The sequence below is a fragment of the Scyliorhinus torazame genome, chromosome 16 (genome assembly GCF_047496885.1).
Source record: "Scyliorhinus torazame isolate Kashiwa2021f chromosome 16, sScyTor2.1, whole genome shotgun sequence".
NCBI classification, from domain to species: Eukaryota; Metazoa; Chordata; class Chondrichthyes; order Carcharhiniformes; family Scyliorhinidae; genus Scyliorhinus; species Scyliorhinus torazame.
Window position 1 is genome coordinate 147,272,724 of NC_092722.1, and position 22,905 is coordinate 147,295,628.

A 22,905-nucleotide genomic window follows, 5' to 3' on the forward strand; every position below is an offset into this window, starting at 1 on the left:
ACCTTAATATTGTTTAACCTGTATATCATAGAATGCCTACAGTGAAGGAGGCCGTTCGGCCCATCGAGTCGGCACTAACCCTCCGAAAGAGCACCCTACCCCAAGCCCAATCCCACACCTTATCCCCTTAACCCCATGCAATCTTTGGACATTAAGGAGCAATTTAACACGGTCATCCACCTAACCTACACATCTTTGGATTGCGGGAGGAAACTGGAGCACCCGGAGGAAACCCACGCAGACACGGAGAGAATGTGCAAACTCCACAGTTACCCAAGCCTGGAATCAAACCTAGATTCCTGGCACTCTGAGTCAGCAGTGCTAACCACTGAGCAACTATGATGTCCAAAAAGTAAAAACTATATAAAACAATATAACTATATAACTTAAAAATTTATGTAACAAAAACAAAAATCTGATCCTTCTTCTGAATTACTCTCTGCGCTATGCAGGTCCTGTTTAGGCTTGCACTTGCTTGGTATATGCCCCTCCCTGCGGCATGCATAACACACAGCTTCCCTAAACCTACATTTCTCCCGGGGGTGGGCTCCCCCACATCAAGAGCATTCTTCACTGTTGTTAGTTCGCAGACTCAATCTCCTATACCTCTGAACTGTCTCTGGTTCTGTACTTCTTTGCTCATTAAAGACTTCGCACACATCTCTGGTGCTTCTGCCATCAGCAGTTTCCCTCCAAGCCTGGTGAACCTCACAAGCTTATACGCTTTGAAGTTCCATCAAACCTTTTTCTGCACTTACCACAGCAAGGGCAGTTTCTAATGTCTTCTTTACTGTTATTTCAATTTCTGTACAGCAGTTATTCACCCCACAAACTAGCCACTCTCTCAACATCTCATTAAGGATAGATTCAAATTCACAATGTTCAGCCGTTTGTCTCAACCTCTCCACAAAAGCTGTTATCATCTCCCCAGGGGCTCTTGCTGTTGAATTAAATTTACTCCCTGCATAATCATTAAGGGCTTCAGGTGAGAATGACCTTTTACTATTTCTATCAATTCTTCAAAGGTTTTAGTGTCAGGTGCATCCGGGGAAGTCAAGCTCCTTATCAACTGAAAGGTTTGGGCACCACAGATTGTTAACAATATTACCCTCTGCTTTTCTTCCCCACCATTTCATTTGCTTTGAAGAAATATCACAGTCATTCAACGTATTGAACCCAATCCTCTGAATTAGGGTTGCATGGCTCCAGCTCTCCGAATAGAGGCATTATGATAACTCACTGACTGCTTTGAACGACTTACACATGAGGTCTGCTCTGCCGTTCTCTAAGGCTACTGAAAAGTGCTCCATTGATCCTTGTCGCCAAATGTAGAATCTTGGAAGGAGTGGCAACCACCAAGCAGAGTGTCAATAGAATTATTTATGAACAGAATAACTTAGGGCCAAGAATAATAATGTTGCGACCGATGACTTTGACTCCAGTTTCCAACCTTCCCTGGGAGAGCCCGTGCCAAGCCCCAGGATTCTCACTGTTCAGCCCAATTGGCCAAATGGGCCACATGATCCTCCGAAACCACACCCCTTAAAGACGCTCGCTGCTGCTGCATGCTAGCAGCTCATGCTGATTATTCAACTCAGCTTTACATTCAAGATGGCTGTATGACCTTTGAGTTAGCTCTGCACTAACATTCAAGCAAACTTTCAATTATCCTAAAGAAATGGATGTTAGCTGGCACAATCCGAGAAGCTGGTTACTGTTACAGTCTTTTAAAGCATAAAAAGGCAGTACATGCAAATTGGAATAGAATGCACAGTAAAGTTTAAGCTGCAGCAAAAGGCCCACTCTCCCCAGTAGTCATAGTTTGAGTCCAACCTTTGGATTAGGCCATTTCCAGATATTCCACAGGCAGTGAGCCTACACAAATATTCTCCAGTATTTCAGAACACTAGTGGGCGAGATTCTTCGACCCCCGCCGGGTCGGAGAATCGCCGGGGGTTGGCGTGAATCCCGCACCCGCCGGTTGCCGAATTCTCCACCACCAGATATTTGGCGGGGGCGAGAATCGCGCCGCGCCGGTTGGCGGGCCACCCCCCGCGATTCTCCAGCCCGGATGGGCCGAAGTCCCGCCGCTAAAATGCCTGTCCCGCCGGCGTAGATTAAACCACCTACCTTACCGGCGGGACAAGGCGGCGCGGGCGGGCTCCGGGGTCCTGGGGGGGCGTGGGGCAATCTCGCCCCGGGGGGTGCCCCCACGGTGGCCTGCCCGCGATCGGGGCCCACCAATCCGCGGGCGGGCCTGTGCCATGGGGGCACACTTTCCCTTCCGCCTTCGCCACGGTCTCCACCATGGTGGAGGTGGAAGAGACTCTCTCCACTGCGCATGCGCGGGAATGCCATCAGCGGCCGCTAACGCTCCCACGCATGCACCGCCCAGAGATGTCATTTCCGCGCCAGCTGGCGGGGCACCAAAGGCCTTTTCCGCCAGCTAGCGGGGCGGAAATTTGTCCGGCGCCGGCCTAGCCCCTTAAGGTTGGGGCTCGGCCCCCTAAGGCGCGATGCCCGACTGATTTATAGATTTCATAGAATTTACAGTGCAGAAGGAGGCCATTCGGCCCATCGAGTCTGCACCGGCTCTTGGAAAGAGCGCCCCACCCAAGATCAAAACCTCCACCCTATCCCCATAACCCAGTAAACCCCACCCAACACTAAGGGCAATTTTGGACACTAAGGGCAATTTACCATGGCCAATCCACCTAACTTGCACATCTTTGGACTGTGGGAGGAAACCGGAGCACCCGGAGGAATTTGCGCCGTTTTGGGCGCCAGTCGGCGGACATCGCGCTGTTTCCGGAGAATTTTGCCCAGGATCTCTCTTTTAAAATAATTGCTTCACAGAACTATCATGTATTCGGATTCTTGATTGTCTCTAATTTCTTCACAGAACTTCGAAACAAAGTGAATTCCCCAAATTTAAAATGGGACAAGCCAAAGGCAACCAGGTATCAACGATACATGAGCCAGTTTATCACTTGTTACAACTCATGGTCTGCTTCAAACCGACAATTGAGGGTCAATTGTTTAATTCCTTTCACCAGGATTGCCCCATTCATCTTGAGAACAGGAAGTGGCCTCTTTAAAACTCACACCTGAAGGGATGGAGGGGTAACCATGGTTATTGACACTACTGCTGGAAAATTAACATATGGAGGAAGTTAGTGTCTCAACTGACACAAATGAAAGAAAAAAAGCGAAAGGGGCAGGTATTAAGCAGAGGGATCGTGATACACAGTCCTGGGCTTGGATGTGGAAACTAAAAATGCAGGTAGCCATGTTTCACATTTAGACTTGTTTGAAAAAATGGCAACTAAAAAGAAGCAAATCAGCCTCCAGGAGGCACTGACATGCGGTTTGCTAACTATTCCCATATTTTCAAGGTGAGAGGTGAGATTGACTAAAGCAAGTGGGATTTTCTTTTAGGGTGAACAATTTCTATTTAGCCTTGTTTCACCTTTGAAAAGTTTGGAGTAGTGCATGACAGCATGTGCTGGACATGGGTTAAATTCAACTTTTATTGCCAAGTGAAAAGCGGGTGTTTTGGCTGCCCCCATTTCATTCCCTGGCTGAGCCTTTGACTTAAATGGAAAAGATAATCAGCAGGGCCGTAAAACAGATGGTTTATTCACTACCGCCTATTTATCACCTGGTGATAAAAGTCAAACTTGCTCTGATGTCTAGTTCAAATTATAAGGGGGTCTCTGAATTATGCTATCATATAATTTGATATTAAGCAGTATTGACACACCGCTGAACATGAGGTACTCAGAGGCTCAACATTCTAGTGAACAACTGTCTGAGGCAGACTCAAAATTTTGAACAAAAACCTTCACTTAACTCTTTGAACATCTAGTCAATATCTTGTAGATTTTTTTCTCTCTCAAAATGAATCTTTCAGTGTGTTGTGTTCCGATCTTGCCAAAGCGACTTGTGTCAGAATGTTTTCCTCACAGTAGATGCATTTCGAATGTTAGAACTTTAGGGTTGGATTTTACCTGCCCAAGCTCAGCGGGATGAGCACATACAGGTTTTGTGATGAGCACCACTTTCCCGCCCACCCCTGAGCTTACTCTCATAATACTCTCGATAGGGGAGCACTAAAATCAGCAGCCTGCCTGCCATTTGTAAAGGAGTAATTAAATGTCAATTACAGTTTGTGTTTCTTGGGTGAAATCATGGATCTCGGATTTTCATTTTGGAATGCTAACATCGTCATAAAAAGCCATCTCACCAATTTTGAATTAACACGGGAAACAATAAGTGCCGATAAGCGTGAGGTGATGCACTTGGGCAGGACAAACAAGGCAAGGAAATACATGATAAACGGCAGGACCATGGGAAGCACCAATGATTAGAGGGATCTTGCTGTGCACATACACCGGTTCCTTAAGGTAGAAGAGCAGGTAGATACAGTGGTTAAGAAGGCATGTGGTATACTTGCCTTCATTGGCCTAGGCATAGAGTTTACGAGCAGGGAGGCTATGCTGGAATTGTATGAAACATTGGTTAGGTCACAGCTAGTGTATTGTGTGCAGTTCTGAAATGCAAATTGTTGGAGGGATGTGGTAGTACTGGAAAGGGTGCAGAGGAGATTTACTAGAATGTTGCCTGGGCTCGAGAGTGTTAGTTATGAAGAGAGATTGAATAGACTGGGATTGTTATCCTTGGAGCAGAGAAGACTGAGTGGGGGGACGGGGGACATGATTGAGATGTATAAAATTATGAGGGGCATAGATAGAGTAGACAGAACAAACGTTTCCCCTTGGTGGAGGGGTCAATGACCAGGGGGCATAGATTTTAGATAAGAGGCAGGAGGTTTAGAGGGAATGTGAGGAAAAGCCTTTTTACCCAGAGGGTGGTGGGAGTTTCGAATTCGCTGCCTGAAAGGATGGTGGAGGTAGAGACCCTCATAACATTTAAGAATTATTTAGAGTGCACTTGCGATGCCAAGGCATACAAGGGTATGGGTCAAATTCTGGAAAGTGGGATTAGAATAGTTAGGTGGTTGTTTTTGTCTGGCGCAGACAAATGGGCCAAAAGGTCTTTTCTGTGCTGCAGACCTCTATGACATTAATAAGGACACATGACTGAAAGGTATCTTATGATGAACACCAGGAACACCACTGGCCCTAAAGGATTTCCAGTCATAACCATGATCCTTGAACCACTTTGGTGCGGCGACAAGCAAAGATTCAGGGCCAGACAGACTTGATGGGCCGAATGACCTCCTTCTACTCTGTAAAAGCTATGATTCATAAATTTGCACATCATCCAAAACCTCTCTCACAGGGATGCCTGCATTGCTGTTGACCTTCTCAAAACAGCAGTAAATGTCAAAACAATCTCTGTCGTCGTCAATCATACGGAACTGCAAGTTGCCGAAAGATTCACCAGTGAAGAGACTCTCAACTGGGACTTTAGCTCTGAATTGTCTTCACTCTTCACAGAGCTGGTTTGTCGAACATTCTTGCAGGTGGCAGAAGTTCCTCTTTGGTCAGACCAGCCAAACCTTGAGATAATTATCACCATTATTCAAGTGGAAGACACCATTGAGAATAACCAGCAACAGAACAATAAACCCCAAGCTCAGATCTCAGGTTCCAACAGTTGCTGCCAGACAACCTAGGAATACTATAGGCACAAAACTGAAATTTCGAACAATAGCACACAGTAGGAAGGTGATGCTGGAGCAGGAGAGAAGCAACCTTCAGCTCACCAGAGCCCACCTCAGTGAGGTGCAAGGGCACAGGAAAGATCACAATATGGCAATAAAAGCTAAACTGCAGGTTGAGCTCATGGATGAGGAACTCTTAGAAAGTTCATGATGAACCCGATGGAAAAAGAAATCCCATGTTTATACTATGAAGGAACAGGTAGCGGAATTTGTTTTGGGCTGGTTTGAATGGTAATCCCTCCAGCTCTGCCTCTCCCCCTCTCGGGTTCCCTGGGAAGACTTCACTCTTGCTCAGGTTGAGATTGTAGCCCGAGAAGGTTCCAAACTCTCTTTGAAGCTTCGCAATCTCTTCCATGCCGTTTTGCGGGTCCGTGATGTAGAGGAGTCGGGTCATCCATATAGAGCGAGACTCTGTGCACTCTGTCTCCTCTTCGGATTCCGCTGGCGATCACCCTCAGAGTAGCGAGAAGCTGGTTCGATTGCCAAGGGGAGTAAGAGTGGTGACAGCGGGCATCCCTGCTTTGTGCCTCTGTTGAGCTGTAAGTATTCAGAGCTGGTAGCGTTGGTCCGTACGCTCGCCTTGGGAACATTGTACAGGGGTTTCAGCCAGGAGGTGAACCCTGTCCCCAGCCCAAACCGCTCTAATACCTCAATGAGGTATCTCCACTCAAATCTGTCAAAGACCTTCTCTGTGTCCAGGGAGATGATCACCCCTGGTGTTCTCTCCCGAGATGGGCTCATTATCACATTCAGTATTCGTCTGATGGTCACTGTTGGCTGTCTACCCTTAACAAAGCCTGTCTGGTCCTTTGCAACCACCTCTGGTATGCAGTTCTCCAGCTGCTTAGCAAGGTTTTCTGCGTGTGTTTTCGCATCCATATTGAGCAGCAAAATGGGTCTGTATGATTTACATTCCATTGGGTCTTTGTCCTTTATGGGTATCAGTGGTATGGTGGCTTATGTTAGCATTGGAGGCGGGGTGCCCTTCGTTAGTGAGTCAGCAAACATCTCCCGCAGGTGCGGGGCCAGTGCCGTTGCAAGTTTTTTTGTAGAAGCCCTACCTCACCTGGATGGATGCACTCCATGACCTCTCCCAGTCCTAGTGGTGCTCCTAGCCTCCTCCATCTATTGTTCCCAATGACTGACATGTCCAGTCCATCGAGGAACTGTTTAATCGAGGAGTCCCCTTTGGGGGCTCGGAGGTGTACAGCCTCTGGTAGAAGGCCACGAACCTTCATTTACCTTTTTTGGTTCAGCTACCAGCCTCTGCTATCGTTCACCTGCACTATTTCCCTTGTGGCTGCCTGCTTCCTCAGCTGGTGAGCCAGCAAGCGGCTAGCCTTGTCTTCATGTTCGTAGAAGGTCCCCCGTGTCTGGCACAGTTGGTGCACTGCCTTCCTGGTGGATAGCAGGTTAAAGTCCATTTGTAGGTTTTTCCTCTCCACAGAAACTCTCCGGTCAGTAGCTTCTGTCAACCCCCAGAATAGAGTCGATCAGTTGCTGCCTAGCCGTTCTCTCCTTCCTGTCCCTGTGTGCCTTTTTGATGATAATTTCTCCTCTAATCACAGCCTTCAGTGCCTCGCAGAACGTGGAAAGTGAGACTTCCCCATTCTGGTTGTTAGTAACGTACTCGGCTATGGCCCGTGATGTTTTCTGGCAGAAGACCTTGTCGGCCAGGAGGGTCATGTCCAACCTCCATCTAGAGTTTTGGGCACGGCCCGTCTCCGACCTCACATCCATGTAATATGGAGCATGGTCGGAGATTACAATCGCGGAGTATTCCGCTTTTGCTATCTCTGGAAACATCGATTTCCCCACTACAAAGAAGTTGATGTGGGTATTGCCTTGTGTACTGGCGAGAAAAACGAAAATTCCAACTCCCCTTGGTGCATGAACTGCCGTGGGTCCACTACCCCCATCCGTTCCATAAATGTTCCACTTCTCTATCCATGCCTGCTGTTTTCCCCGTTCCGGGGTGTGACCTGTCCGTCAGTTCCCCCCCCCCCCCCCCCCCCCCCCACACCACCACCACCACCACCACCACCATGATCAGTCGATACATAACCATGTCGGGGATTTCCACCATGATCTTTTTTACAAATTCCGTGTTGTCCCAATTGGGGGCGTACACTTTAACCAGAGCCACGAGTGCCCCGTCCAGAACACCGCTGACCGTGACGTACCGTTCCCCCTTGGTCTGTAACCGTCGTCATCGCAGTAAACACCATTCATCTTACTTATCAATATGGCTACCCCCTTAGCTCTCATCCCGAAGCAGGAATGATGTATCTGCCGCACCCAGCCCTTCCTTATCCACAGTTGGTCCTTCTCCCTCAGGTGGGTCTCCTGTAGGAAGACTGTGGCGGCTTTCATACTTTTCAGGTGGGCAAAGACTCTGGATCTTTTCACTGGGCCATTAAGTCCCCTGATGTTTCAGGTGACTATTCTGATGGGGGGTTTCTGCCCCCCCCCCCCCGCGGGATCAACCATACTTACCTTGTGGATGCACCCCTGCACTCCAAGGTTTCTCTTTGTTAAGGCGCCATCCAAAATGGCCACAGTCACCATACCCGCCATGAACCCAAGCCCTTGCACGCAGGGTTTCCCTTTGTCCAGGGGCCACCCAACATGGCTGCCAACTGCGTGTAACGCCATGTGGGTGCACCACTGCACTCCGGGGTTTCCCTTTGTTCAGGGACCCTCCAAAGTGGCTACTTGTGGTGCCTCCTTGTTCCACATTTCCGAGTTGGCCTGCTGATGCCAGTCTGGAGCCCCTCACCTCCTTGCTGCTTTGTTCCCCATGGTTTTGTTTACCCCCCCTTGCTGCTACCCCCATATCCCCCCTTCGATTTGCCCCTCTGGATCGCCTCCTGGTGCTGTCCCCCCCCCCCCCCCCCCCCCCCCCACCACCAGCCACTCTCTTCCTGATGGGAGATGTGCCGTGGCCCCCTCTCAAACATACCTCCTGGTGCTAGCTTTCCCGCTAGTGTGGTGACCCCATTCCCAGTGTCAGTCTGACCCCCTCCTGTGCCCACTCTGCTGGTGTCCCCACTATCTCCTCTTCATCCTTGTGCTCTGCTGCACTCACCCCCTCCTTTCTGCGAACTGGTTCCCTGTTCCTAATGAGGCGATGCAGTCATGCGTAAAATTGTCCATTGGTTTCCTCCAACTCCTCTGTGTCTTCTTTATTACTGTCTTTCTTGCTGTCTGTCCAAATCTTACGGACGAACTTGTCTGCCTCTGCAGGGGCAGTAAAGTAAAGTTCTTTGCCCTGATGTTACCCAGAGCCTGGCTGGGTACAGCATTTTGAATTTAATTTTGTTTTTGTATATGATTGATTTTGCCTGCTGAAATTCTGCCCTGCGCTTTACCAGGTCTGCCCCAATGTCCTGATAGACTCTGATTTTATGTCCCTCCCAGTTACATGCCTGCATCTATCTGGTCCAGTGAAGGATTCTTTCCCGGTCCTGGTATGTATGCAGTTTGGCTCTGATCACTCTCGGCTGCTTCCCTGCCTTAGGTTTTGGTCAGAGCAACCTGGAGACCTGTCGATCTCCGGCGGCTTGGAGAAGCTGACCCTCCACGATAGGTTACCCAGCCACGTAGTTGGTTGTGTCCCTGCCCTCGATTCCCACTGGCAGGCCCACTACTCTGATATTCTGCCGCCTCAGCCGATTTTCTTGGTCCTCGACATTTCCTTTCTGGTTCCCCGGGTCGTTAGCAACTTCTTGATTTCAGCCTCAAGGGTGACGATTCGGTCACTCTGGTCCATCAATGCTTTTTCCAGCTCTTTAATTGTGCTCCCCTGGGCTTCCAGTCTCTTTCCCATACTGTCGGGAGCCATCCGCATGGTGGCCCGTGCCTCCACCACTGCCATCTTGACTGCTGCCTTTAATGTCGTCTCTCATCTCCTTCAATTCCCTGGTGAGGAACGTTTTCCACCCATCGCCTGGCCGCTGGGGGTCAGGGGGAGTTCACTTTACGGGTAGGTGGTTTCCCTCTCACGGGGGTGGCCGGGGACCCCTAGCCTCGTGGGTCTGATGACCCGCTTGCTCGCCGCTCTTGTACCTTGCTCCAGTTCTTGGTGTCACTGTGACCTCTTGCTGCTTTCTGGCATTTTTACTGTGTATCTTGTCGCTGACGGTGAGGGGATGTTTTAGTCCAATTTTGCAGCTAAATTCAGTCAAAAGTACCTATTGTTGTCTTACGGAGGAGAGTCACCTGATGTACGACTATTCACACATCCCCGTCACCGGAAGCCCATGTGGTAATTTCCGTTCTTGGCCTATATGTCTTGTCAGTCTGTTTTCAGTACCACACTTATAATGCCTGATGCCCTTAGGAGTGCCACTTTGCAGTGAGTAGATGGTGCACTTACCCAGGTGGTGGATACAAAATCATTCATCTTTTCCTGTGGATCCTGAGTAATAACCTCCCTTGCTACCTCTGTCCAGGCTGCCATGGTCAGGCAAACGGGCCCCTTGCTGCCATCCCTGGGAAACAACACCTCCCTTTCCCAGGCTGAAATAGGAGGGGGCACATTAGTAGGACATTCAAGGCAAGGCAGAGCCTACAGGTGGCCAACAAAAAAAACTCCAACTCCAGTACACAATGTTGAGAATAACTCTGAAAATGGTTCTGAAGTATACAGTTGAAACAACATTAAGGTGTGCAAAGTGGCCCCAATTACAATTGTGTTAATGGTAAACGGCCAGGCACTTGAATGAAGGTGGATGCGGCGGCCTCCTCTACAGTTGTAGGTGATCAAACATGTCGTTATTTATAAGGAAGGGCCCAGCCGCAGAGGCCAAGAAGCATGAGGGCCAGGCTAGTCACGTACACTGGGGCAGCTTTAATGGTCCTGGGAACAACCGCAATGCCTGCGAGCTACCGGCACCAGTCAGCTCAACTTCCTCTAATAGTAATGGGGGTGACAAGGGCCAAGTCTGATGGGCTGAGATGGTTTCGTAAAATTGGGTTAACTTCAAATTTGGCAAAGGAGACTTACATGACGACTTTAAAAAATGCGAGGAGGTTTCTGAATCCGTGTTAGGCAAGATGTGAGGCCTAAAAGCAAAAATGTTCATGGATCCTGAGGCCACAACCAAGGTTTACAGAGCCCAACCCATCCCCTAAGTCTTTCCTGAGAAGGTTGAGTCTGAACTCAAGTGGTTGGATGAATTGGGCATTATTAAGCTTTCAGCATGGGTGGGTCCCCTCAGGCGAGTGGTTAAGCCAGATAGGACCATTAGGTTATGAGGGGACCATAAATTAACCGTGAATGAGTTGGAAAAATTGGACCAATATTCAATACAAGGAATTGAAGATTTATAGGCTAAATTAGCACAAGATTTACCTTACAGTAGACTTGATATGAGCTATGCAATTAGAATTGGACGAAGGTTGTGCAGAATGTTTCACCATAAATGCCAACAAATGCTTATACCATTATACTTGGCTATCCTTCGGACTCTCATCGACATGTGCAATTTTCCAACGCACGATGGAATGCTTACTACAACCTACCCAAGGTGGTTGTCTATCTAGACAATGTACTGATAACAGGAACCTTCGAAGAGTAGCACTGAACAAACCTCAAAAAAGATTTTAAAATATTTAAGAAGGCCGGAGTATGGCTGAAGGAGAAAAATGCACGTTTCAAATTCAGGAAGTGATACGTTTAGGATTTAGGGTAGACTCCAAAGGGCTGCACCCTATGGAGTAGAAGACAAATGCGATTAAGGAAGCATCAGCCACAAAGATACGTCAGAACTGAAATCCTATTTAAGAATGGTAAATTATTATGACAGATTTATTCCTAATCTTTCTACAATGTTGACAGCCCTACACACACTACTCAAGAAGCACCAGAGGCGATATTGGAGAGAGCATCAGAAAAAAGCCTTTGAACAGGTTGAACTAGATTGCAGCCACCCAGTCTCTTGGTTCATTTTGACCCCTCAAAAGCGATCATTCTTACCTGCGACGTGTCTCCTTACGGAATCGGAGCGGTTTTGGTGCTCAAGGTGGAAGATGGTGCAGAAAGGCCCATCTTCAATGCCTCGAGGACTCTAACCAATGCTGAACAAGCTTACTTTCAAATTGAAAAAGAGGACTAGTCGTAATCTTTGGAGTGAAAACGTTCCATCAATACGTCTCTGGACGACATTTCATAGTTGTTACCGACCACAAACCCCTGTTGGGTTTATTTAGGGAGAATAAGGTCATTCCCCACATAGTTTCAGCAGGGGTCCAATGCTGGGCCCTATTGTTGGTAGCCTAACAGTACACATTTCAATATAGGCCAGCTGCACACATTTCAAATGCAGATGCCTTAAGCCGCCTTCCGCTACCCAAAAGTATTCCACCTTCGCCAGAACCACAGGGAATTGTTCATGCTTTAAACATTCTCAATACATTGCCAGGGGCGGCGCAAAAGGTCAGTTTTGGACCCAAGAAGACACCATATTATCTCAGGTGAAACACATTTCTCTCTTCGGTTGGCATCGCGATAACAGTTCTGAGCAGTTACCCACCCTTTCAGATAAGAAAAGGTGAGTTAAGTTATGAAAGCGGCATAGTAATTTGGGGAGCAAGGATGGTCGTATCCACCCCCGCTAGACAGCTATTATTGCCAGAGCTAGTCTGTGCCCAGCCTGGGATGGCAAGGATGAAAATGCTTGCACGCAGTTATGTGTGGTGGCCCTGAATGGATATCGACATAGAGAAGCTGGTCAAACAATGTGGCCAGTGTCAAATGCAGCAAAAATTACCCTCTATGCACCCTTAATGCACCCTTCACAGTGGTTAGGTCAAACCTGGGTGTGACTACACATTCACTTTCAGTCCCCATTCATGGGCTCCATGTTCTTGCTCAACATAAATTTTCACTCCAAGTTGTTGGACATGCACAAAATTAAGTCCACAACCTTGTCAGCAAAGGTAGTTAAACTGCAACAGACATCACCACCTGCGGGTTGCCCAAGGTGGTGGTCTCAGATAATGGGGCTGATTTTACTTGTGATTAGTTCCAACATTTCATGCGGACCAATGGTGTTCAATATATTCAAAGTGCTCCCTACTGCCTTGCTTCAAATGGACTGGCTGAGAGAGCCACCCAAACATTCAAAGCCGCCATGAAGAAACAGTCGTCAACCTCTCTGCAAACCAAACTGGCCGGATTCCAGCTCATCGATAGAACAACATCTCATGTCACCACAGGTGTTACACCACAGGTGTTACACCCACCGAGTTGCTACTGGCAGGTGCATTCGACATGGTTGGATCTGATATTTCCGAATTTGGCTGGGAGGGTGGAGGTAAAACAGAACACACAGAAGAAACATCACGAATTGGGACGATCTGAGAGAACATTTGAGGTGGACGACGTGGTAAAGAATTTTGGTGCTGGTCCAAATAGTATCCCTGGAACGGTTGTGGCCAGAACAGGTCCAATGTCATATGACATAATTGCCCAAGGAAAAAGGGTATAGAAACACATGGACCATTTGAGATGGAGAGAATCGCACGCCCAACCAGTAGGGCAGCCCGCCCCAACTTTGCTTCTTAGTGACATTGCTACAGATGGAAGTAACGCTGCAACAAGCTACCCTGAGGAAGAGCACAGTAATGTTCCAGGGGGGACGAGGGAAATGATCTTCATAAACCCACCTTTGCAAGTCGAGAGTCAATCCAGTTCAAACCGATTCAAACCGGAGTTACCTCTACTGCGGGAATGGCGATTAGTAAAATACGATGCTCCCAAAGGAACAGCAAGTCCCCAGACCAATTTATCTTTTAAGGGACTGTGCTGAGATCTATATGTTGTATAATATTAAAAATAGTTTGCATGTTGTTGTAATGTGTTAATCAGGAACTTAAAGGGGGAGGGATGTGGTTGTATGTTCCTTTAATAGTGTGGGTTCTCAGAGGGTCATGTGACCTGCAGGGCCAATCGGGCCAGAGCGTGTGAATCCTGAGGCTGAGCATGGGCTTTACTGTTAGGCGTTTGGACTCAATAAATATGGTAACCTTCATCTCACTCTCTGTGTATAATTATTTGCCTTAATAAACCGTTTATTCATTAACCTACTTGATGGCCGCAAGTTGGTCCCCCATAGGGCTCTCCAGAGGACCCACCTCTGAGAACTGCTAACCTGGCACTGCTATGCCAGGGGGCAGTGCTAGGGATCAGTGTCAGGGCAATGCCCGGGCATGTGCCTCTTTCCCCAGGGACTATACTTACCATGTTGCTCTGTTTATTTGGTTCTAAATATGGAAGTCAATATGGCCACCTTCCTTAATCCTAATTACGTTTGCTTTAGAGTCGCCAGGTATCTTTCGATACCGCCACAAGGTTCAAACCCGAATACTGATCAAAGAGCCGATACACCAGTTAGTTAGTTCAAAGTCAATACTATTTATTTACATACACAGAAATATCTACTCATGCACGAAATACTACAGACTAAACTATCTCTAATGCTAAAGCCTATACTTAGCTTCGGGTGCCCACTCAGTCAGAGGAACAATGGCCGTTGTTCAGATCTAAGGCTGCTGGGGTTGAAGTGGTACAAGAGAACAACTAAGGTCGTCCGTCTGGTAGCGAGCGTTGACCTTGGACTTACTTGCTTCTGGTGTAGCTGGTGGAAGGGTCTCTCCGCTTTGAGAGCCGATTCCAAGAGAGCGATTCTCTCTTGGGGCCTTCTTCTTATACCTGACGGGGCTTCGCGCGCTTTTGGGCGGGCCTTGAACTTGGTCCCAATCAATTGGGCCATGTCTTGATCACTCGTATTGATCTTGACCAATAAAGGGGTGGGTGCCCTGATGACTGGGCGTGTCCTAGGTGGCCGTTGGCCTGGCTTTGTTTGTGCTTTCGGTTTGGGGAACTGGCGCCTTGAGGTCTGGACCCAGATCGGTTACTTGAGTATCTCCCCATTGTGCCCGGAGATGGGCCATCAATATGCTAATAGACCTACAGTTTCAGTCTCGTCTGGGAGCTGCGGTCCCAATACACGTACAGGCTCTGTGCCTGCTTGTTTTCTTAGCATTGTCTATAGTTCCCTGCAATCTTTGCAAACATCTATTTTGTATTCTGGAAGTGGCCATCCCAGATGGCTACACCATGTCGCCCTGAGAGAGAATCATGTGGCTGGGAAGCCCATCAATGAGATTGAAATTTATTAAAATATATAGAAATGAGGGAACCTTGTTATGACACCACTGGGGACACGGAAAATCAGGAAACGAGATCTCGCCAGCAAGCATTCCATTTCCTGACTCTCGCAGGATTTTGAGACCATGTCACCATTTACGCTGGTGGCAAACATTGGCTCAAAATCGACCTGAACACATGTCATCAATGGACAGAGCATACACAGTGGAGCAGGGTCCAATAATAGGTACGACTTTGGTTTAGACATTTTGATCCTACCCAACTAGTTACCCATATCAAAACCAAACAGAAATCGAATAATGTGTGCTTTGGCAAGCCAGTGAGTGGAATTTTGTTTTTATTTTAATTTGCAACTGCTAACCACCTCGATTTTCAGGGTGTAATGGACCTGGAAAATCACCCTTTAAGAATCGGGGCAGCACGGTAGCATTGTGGATAGCACAAATGCTTCACAGCTCCAGGGTCCCAGGTTCGATTCCGGCTTGGGTCACTGTCTGTGCGGAGTCTGCACATCCTCCCCGTGTGTGCGTGGGTTTCCTCCGGGTGCTCCGGTTTCCTCCCACAGTCCAAAGATGTGCGGGTTAGGTGGATTGGCCATGCTAAATTTCCCATAGTGTCCAAAATTGCTCTTGGTGTGGGGTGGGGTTACTGGGTTGTGGGGATGGGGTGGAGGTGTGGACCTTGGGTAGGGTGCTCTTTCCAAGAGCCGGTGCAGACTCGATGGGCTGAATGGCCTCCTTCTGCACTGTAAATTCTATTCTATTCTATGAATCTATCTATTTCCTTTTTAAATATATTCAGTGACTTGGCCTCCACAGCGTTCTGTGGTAGACGATTCCACAAGTTTACCACCCTCTGAGTGAGGAAGGTTCTCCTGATCTCAGTCTAAATGGCCTACCCCATATCCTGAGGCTGTGACCCCTTGATGTGGGCCACCCCGGCCGGAGGAAACAACATCCCTGCATTTAGTCTGTCCAGCCCTGTCAGAATTTTATATGTTTCAATTAGATCCCCTCTCATTCTTCCAAATTCCAGTGAATGCAGGCTCAGTTGACACAATCTCGTCAGCCGAGTGAACATTCGCTGCACTCCCTCTATAACACGTATATCTTAGGTAAGGAGACTAAAATTCACAATACTCCAGGTGTGGTCTCACCAAGGCCCTGTGCAGCTGCAGTAAGGTGTCCTTGCTCCTGTACTCAAGTCCTCTTGCAATGAAGGTCAACGTACCATTTGCCTTCTTAACGGCTTGCTGCACCTGCTCGTGTCTGAATATTGGGTGTGGGATACTGGCTGAGGTCACTGTGAGGCACAGACATGAGGCATTCGTGAATGAATACCCTGCCATTAACACTAGCAGTCTGGACTTATTTCGTGGAACTAGCACAAGCTGCTTGATACCCGTGGAATCATCCTCTGGTCAAATTCAAAGCCTTCTCTGGAGCCTGGGTAGAAAATAATTGGGTAAAATGCTGTTTTCTGTTCCTGGAGGTCCACAATGGCCTGCCTCACATCAAGTAAAGATAATCTCATGTAATTGCGATATTTGTTTAATTTTTAAACTGTAAACCTGGGCAGCAATTCTTCTTCCGAAGGATTTGCTGTTCGAAACAATCATCCTACCTTCAACATAATTGCCCTGGAATTGGAAAATTGTCAAGGTTCTGGGAAAGAAAATGTACTCATAGCATGCGATCGGGCTCTGCTGCATTACAGATTCTAATCCAAAGTTCCCCACATTATACCCATTGTGTTTTGATGACGCTAAGATTTTGCTTAATGTTTTGAAATATCCCTTAATGTTTTAAAATATCCCCAGATCTTAGTAATTGGCAGATGTCCTTCAATCAAGTACTCCCTAAGCCTCATTGTTATATGAGGAATCTGGGATGTAATGATGGTGAATGATCCAGTTGGCCAGTGAAAATGGATTATTTCCACTTGTAGTGGAATACTAGTGACTGTCATCGTTACAGAGTAATAAATTAGAATTACAGCTTACAGCAAAACAGCAGTTACTTTTTTTGATTACTGAAGTGCTCGACGCTGAAAACATAACTATAATCCAGTAGTCATTTTTGGTGAGAAAGTAAGCACAAGGGCTTACTAGAGACAGCCACTAAATAGACTTCACTGAGATATTTTGTCATTCGCAGTATAATGTTCCTGGAATACAGATCAGATCCGAAAGGGTTAAATTCTACAAAGTCCGCAACTCCTCTGTGGACTGGACAGTGCCCCAAGGGCGTATATAAATACATACTCAACACTCCTTGTGATGCAGTTCGAAATCCCTGCACTTGATGCCATTAAAGACAATCTGGCAGCAGGCAATCAGATTGGAGGCTGATTTTATGAAGCCTGTAATTTGTTTTGTTAACACCAGCCATCTATTAGTATCATCTACATCTTAAATGTTGTAGTTAAGATTTTAATCAGAGCAGTATGCTGTGAAGGATATATGACTTTTGTGCTGATGCTTGCTGTTAAAACTAATTTCTGTTTACACAAGTCACTATGAGATTCTTTGCACGGAGGTGTTTGGTGGCTTATTTGGTGAAATACTGGTTTTATTCCTGGTTAGTTAATAGTTGTTTTCAACAAACAAAACCAACAGACAACAAAACCTTAAAAGGATGTGTCAAAATATATTGGTTCTAAATTGGAGTTGCTCTTAGTTGAAAGTGGTGTCCATGAATCATGCAACACATCATTTAAAAGCACTTTGTGCACACTCTTTTGTCAGAATGATGCTGTATTCAGCTATTTCCCGTACATAAGTTCTTTTTCAGGACCGTAAACATCTTGGAGAAAATAGTGAAAGTTATCAGTGTGTTTAAAGAAAGGTTTAATTCAACCTTGAGAAAGGTTGCTGAGCTTATTGTGGCTTACAATTCCATGTGCAGCATTAATTAGTAGCTAAGATACTGAAAACATTCATTTAACATATATTGAACCGGGATCAAAGTTGTTTGCAAATTGCTAGATTTACGGAAAGACCTATATTATCATCTAGAAGCTTTTATAACAAAACACCGCAAAGTATGACTGAATTGTTTCTAGACAAAGAGGACTATCTAACTTGGGTACAATCATTCCTGGCAGAATTATTTATTGGAATTTGGAGAATCATAGAGTTTTGAAAGAATTGGCATTAAAGGAAATCCAGAAGTCTACTGTAGGCATATGAATAGTAACAGGATGGTAAAAGGAAGAATGAAGCCAATTAAGGGCCTAAAAGAGGAATTATACCTGGAGTGTGAGGTGAGGCTGAGGTAATAAATGAATAGTTTACACCTATCTTTACTAAGGGAGAAGATGTTGTTAGATTCATAATGAAGGAGGAGGGAGCTGAGACACTGGATTGACTAAAAGTTGTCAAAGAGGAAGTATTAGAAAAAGTAGCAGTACTGAGGGTTAATAAGTTACCAGGACCAGATCATCTGAGGAGACTGAGGAAGGTGAGGGTAGAAGCTACAGAGGCACTTACCATGACCTTCCAGTTGGAAGATCAGCCATGAGAATAATGAATGGCAGAGCAGGCCCGAAGGGCCGAATGGCCTCCTCCTGATCCTATTTTCTATATTTCTATGTAATCCTCCTTAGGTGTAGGGGAGGCACCAGCGGACTGAAGAATTGCAAATGATACATCTTTGTTCAAAAATGGGTGTGTAGATAAATTCATCAAATAGGTTCAGTTTAGGTTTAGTGGTGGGAAAGCTTTTAAAAATGAGGGACTGAATGTTGCAAGACCATATGAAATAGAAGCAGGGGCTGGCCATTCAGCCCTTTCAGCCTGCTCCACCATTTAATAAGATCATGGCTGATCGAACAGATCTACAGTCAGGGCGGGGTGCCTGTGAGCTATGGGAAGGATGGGGGCGGGCTGGGACTAGCTGCATTATAACCTGACAGGAGGCCCAGGGACCTGCAACATCAGACTTCCTGTAGCCTCACCTGAATACAATTTGCCCAGATGAGGGGGCGGGGCTACCCTCCTTTTCCTGGGACTGCTGGGGTATAAATACCCTGGCCCGGGTGTAGGCCGGATGACTCTTTGGGGAGTAGGAGGAGTGTATAGTTAGGAGAATAAAACCAAAATTTTCTACAGTCCTCGCTTCCGAGTGGTCGCTTACCTGAGATTTTCTACTGGGGACAAGGATGGGATTGGCCAGGCTGGCCATGGTCCCGCCTCCATGTGGATTTTATGGAGCCTTCCCAGGGAGCAATGCACCTACTCATAGCAGACGCACATTCTAAATGGATGGATGTACTCCGGATGATAACGACTACATCACGTACCACCACCGAGTGGCTCAGGCAGACTTTTAGTGTTCACAGACTCCTGGATGTACTCGTGTTGAGCAATGGCACCACGATTACTTGTTCAGAGTTTGCGGATTTTTTTAAAGCAAAATGTTGTCCGTCATGTCCGCACCACGCCTTATCACCCGTCCTCAAATGGGTTCGCGGAACGTGCCGTACAGACATTCAAACTTGGGATGAGAAAACAGACATCAGGCTCACCAGAAACCCACCTCACCCGTTTCCTGTTTTATTATGGGACCACGCCGCATGCTACCACCGGGGTGACGCCCACGGAGTTTTTGATGAGTCATGCCGTTGCACATGAATGAGCCTCGTTTCACCGGACATCAGGGATAGGATCCCGGACCAGCAGGAACAGACCAGAGCGAAGCAAGCCAGGCCCATGAGAGAATTCACCTTTGGTTTATGTTCGGAATTTTACTGACGGGGTTTAATGGGTTCCGGGAATGATCATGAAATGGTCCGGGTCGGTTTTGTGTATGGTGCGGGTGCAAGGGAACGACTCGAATCGACACGTCGACCAACTCTGAGGATCGAGCCCGGTGGTGCCACTCCCTCTGGAACAATTTCTGTGGTACCCAGCGAGGCGGCCGGACCTTGTGACTCAGCAATGCGGCAGGATGACCAGTCCGACCAGGAGTCAGACATGGAGATTTTGCCAACGGAAATCGACGCAGGTCCGGGGGAGATTGCTGAACAAAAAGCTGAGGGAGCGCCCAAACGTTTTACCAGGAATCGGCACTCCCCGGCCTGTTACACCTGTTCAGGCCCGGAGCGGTGAGCGGAGGATAAACAGCTCTTGAAGAGGAGGGGGAAAGATTTCCCTCCCTCCCATCGAAGTGGACAAGGTATCGGACTTGGGGTGTGGGGGGGGGGGGGGGGTGGGTTGGGGGAGAGGGGAGTTAATTACCTGACAGGAAGCCCAGGGATCTGCAACATCAGAGTCCCTGTGACCTCACCTGAATATGATTTACCCAGATGAGGGGGTGGAGCTATTCCTCTTTTACTGAGATTGCTGGGATATAAATACCCTGACCCGGGTGTGGGTGAGACATGGGAGACCCTTTGGAGAGTAGGAGAAGTGTATAGTTACTGTTTTTACTATTCTGTGGAACCGTTTCCTTCAAAGAATTAATGCCATCAGCAAACCACTGCAAAACGATGATACAACCTGATTGAATGCTGCACAATTGTTCACCTCAGTTAAATGTTTTGTCATGGAAGTTCGAAATGACTATAGTTCGGTGGAAGCAGCAGTACTGGCATTAACCAAAAATGCAGGTCCCTCTGATGAGAAGTATACAAGATGCAGGAAGTTATTTTTCAAATGAAATTAGAGACAACTAAGTCACTTTAAAAGGGAAAGGGAAGATCAGCATTGAAACTGTCAATGTTATTTGTGTCACAATAATGATACAATTACAGAGTAGAAATTAACCTCTGAAGAAAACTGATGATTTATTTTGCGTGCTTCACGACAGGAGTTTGGATAAGAAGTGTAGAAAAAATCTAAATTGCCATGTCAACAAGTGATGAAGAAATAAAATCTTAAAAATATGTCTCTCTTCCATTTCTCTTGTTTAAATTCTATTTTTCAAATGGGACTGCCATTGCTGTTCTGATATATTGGGTGCTGGTTACATGCAAATAGTTCTAACTGCCATTCCCCATCACTCTCAAGACTGGCCTTCAGAAAGTCGCTTCTCGGGCAAGAACGGAATCCTGCAAGACAAAGTCACACCATTGATATTAGACTTGGAGTCACTGCACTCCACTTGATTGGAGTATTTGCTCCATTTTGGACTTTTTCTGGCTCATTCTGTCCTGCATTGGCTGATTTTTCCATCTTGTTTCTCCTCAGCCAGTTCGATGTTTGCTCACCTCAAGACAGACAGATTGCAATATTGCCCAGCTTTACCATAATTCTGAGAACAGGTCGACTTGGATTGCAATTCAGCAATTACGTGCATGTTTTTCTAAGTTAAAAAGCACCAAAGCAGTTTATCAGTGATCGATTTGCGTATCTTTGTGCCTTGCGCCTTTGCATTCTGTGGGGTGAGTGTGGACGGAGTCGGGAAAGCCGTGATGTCAATGGGGCAGGTGGTGGTATCATTGGGGTGGGACATTACATCACAGGGGTTGAGATGTTGCATTATTAGGGAGTGTGGCGTTATGTCACTGGGGAAGGTGGGTAATGTCATGGGGGAGTAGAAATGAAGGTGAGCGCAGGGCCCCCTAAAGTGTAAGTCCGCCTTTGCCTGGCCTGGGATTTTGGGGACAGCAGTAGCCTGCCTAAACTGTGACAGAGGTTTTATAGTTCCAGGCAAGCCAAAGAAAAGGGCCTGAACTCTGCATCGCTGGAGCTGAAGAAGTTGCAGTGCCGCATTGTCCTCCTAGAGCCCTCCTTCAAATTGACCAGGGAGACACAGGTGAAAAATCACCAAGCTGAAGCACTGAGGGATAAAGACGTCGGCAGGGAGCTCAAGAGACTCAACAGTGACAAAGCCAGACTGTCCTTCTTTGACATGTGAGATTACATCGTCATGATCCTGGGATGGACAGAACTCCTAAGACCAGGAATGAGGCTACCATCAGGGAACAGTCGGCATGCACAAGGATGTAGACCTCAGGCTGAAGAAGCAGATGGAACAGCATAACTCCATTCCTCATCCCTCACCATGGAAGATACATGCCCGGCAAAGGAAATGCCCTCAAGCTCTCAGCCTGATGCCTCAGCCAATTGACAGCATTCTCAACCCTATACCCTGCAGAATTCAGGCAGGGAGTCGTCAAACTATCACCGATGTGCTGATGATAGAGATCCAAACCCGATCCTGAGGGCTACAACCACATACGGTTTCACCTTTGCCATCCATCTCAAAAGAGCACCTCAGGCAACTTAGCTGGTTGATGCAGACTACACCACTACTGGAGAGCCCAACATTCACTGCCATCTGATGAAGGAAACCAAACCGGCACGCAAATTGTTGAGGTGCTGGAAGCAGATCAAGGAGGAGGGTGGAGTTCTCTGCCGGCTGGTCAATGGGAGAGAGGTGAAGCTACTCCTCCTGCCCAGCAGTCTCAAGTGTTGACTGCGGTTTGTTATCAGGTGGAATACTGAAATGTCGGAGAAGACAGCAGCACTGCCAAGAAGGTGGTGTTACTGGCCAGGGACGGTTGTCAATATGCCAACTATTACAAGAACTTTGAGGGGTTTATTTTGGCCAAAGCAGGGAAGGAGCTCGACACCTGTAGTCACACCCAAGATGTAGAACCTGTGGCTGGAGGTAAACCTCAGAAGACCGTACCCAGGGGGTTGTTCGATGCCAAAGGTTTGGTGCATGATATGGATGCAATCCGCCCACTTAACAGTGCAGCAAAAGTTGAAGTGACAGTCAGTGGGGCCTGAGTGAAGAAGACCCCGATGTGGCTGACCGATCTCAGAGCCTGAGTGCTATTGGAAATGCACTAGAAGGGGGCTGAGAAGGTCATCTCGAACAGCTGCTGAATATCATTCCAACCCAAATCCTTTACCCAGATCGGTGTGGCATGAAGGGAATGCTACTGTTACTGTGGCCTTACATATGGTAGCTGCCATAGCTCAATTGAACCTGTTGATCAAGTGATTACTCAGTCAACTGGTCAAAGTGATTGCTCAGTCAACAAGTCACCTGTGATATGTCTGGTTACCAAGATGGCAACTCTCAGGCAG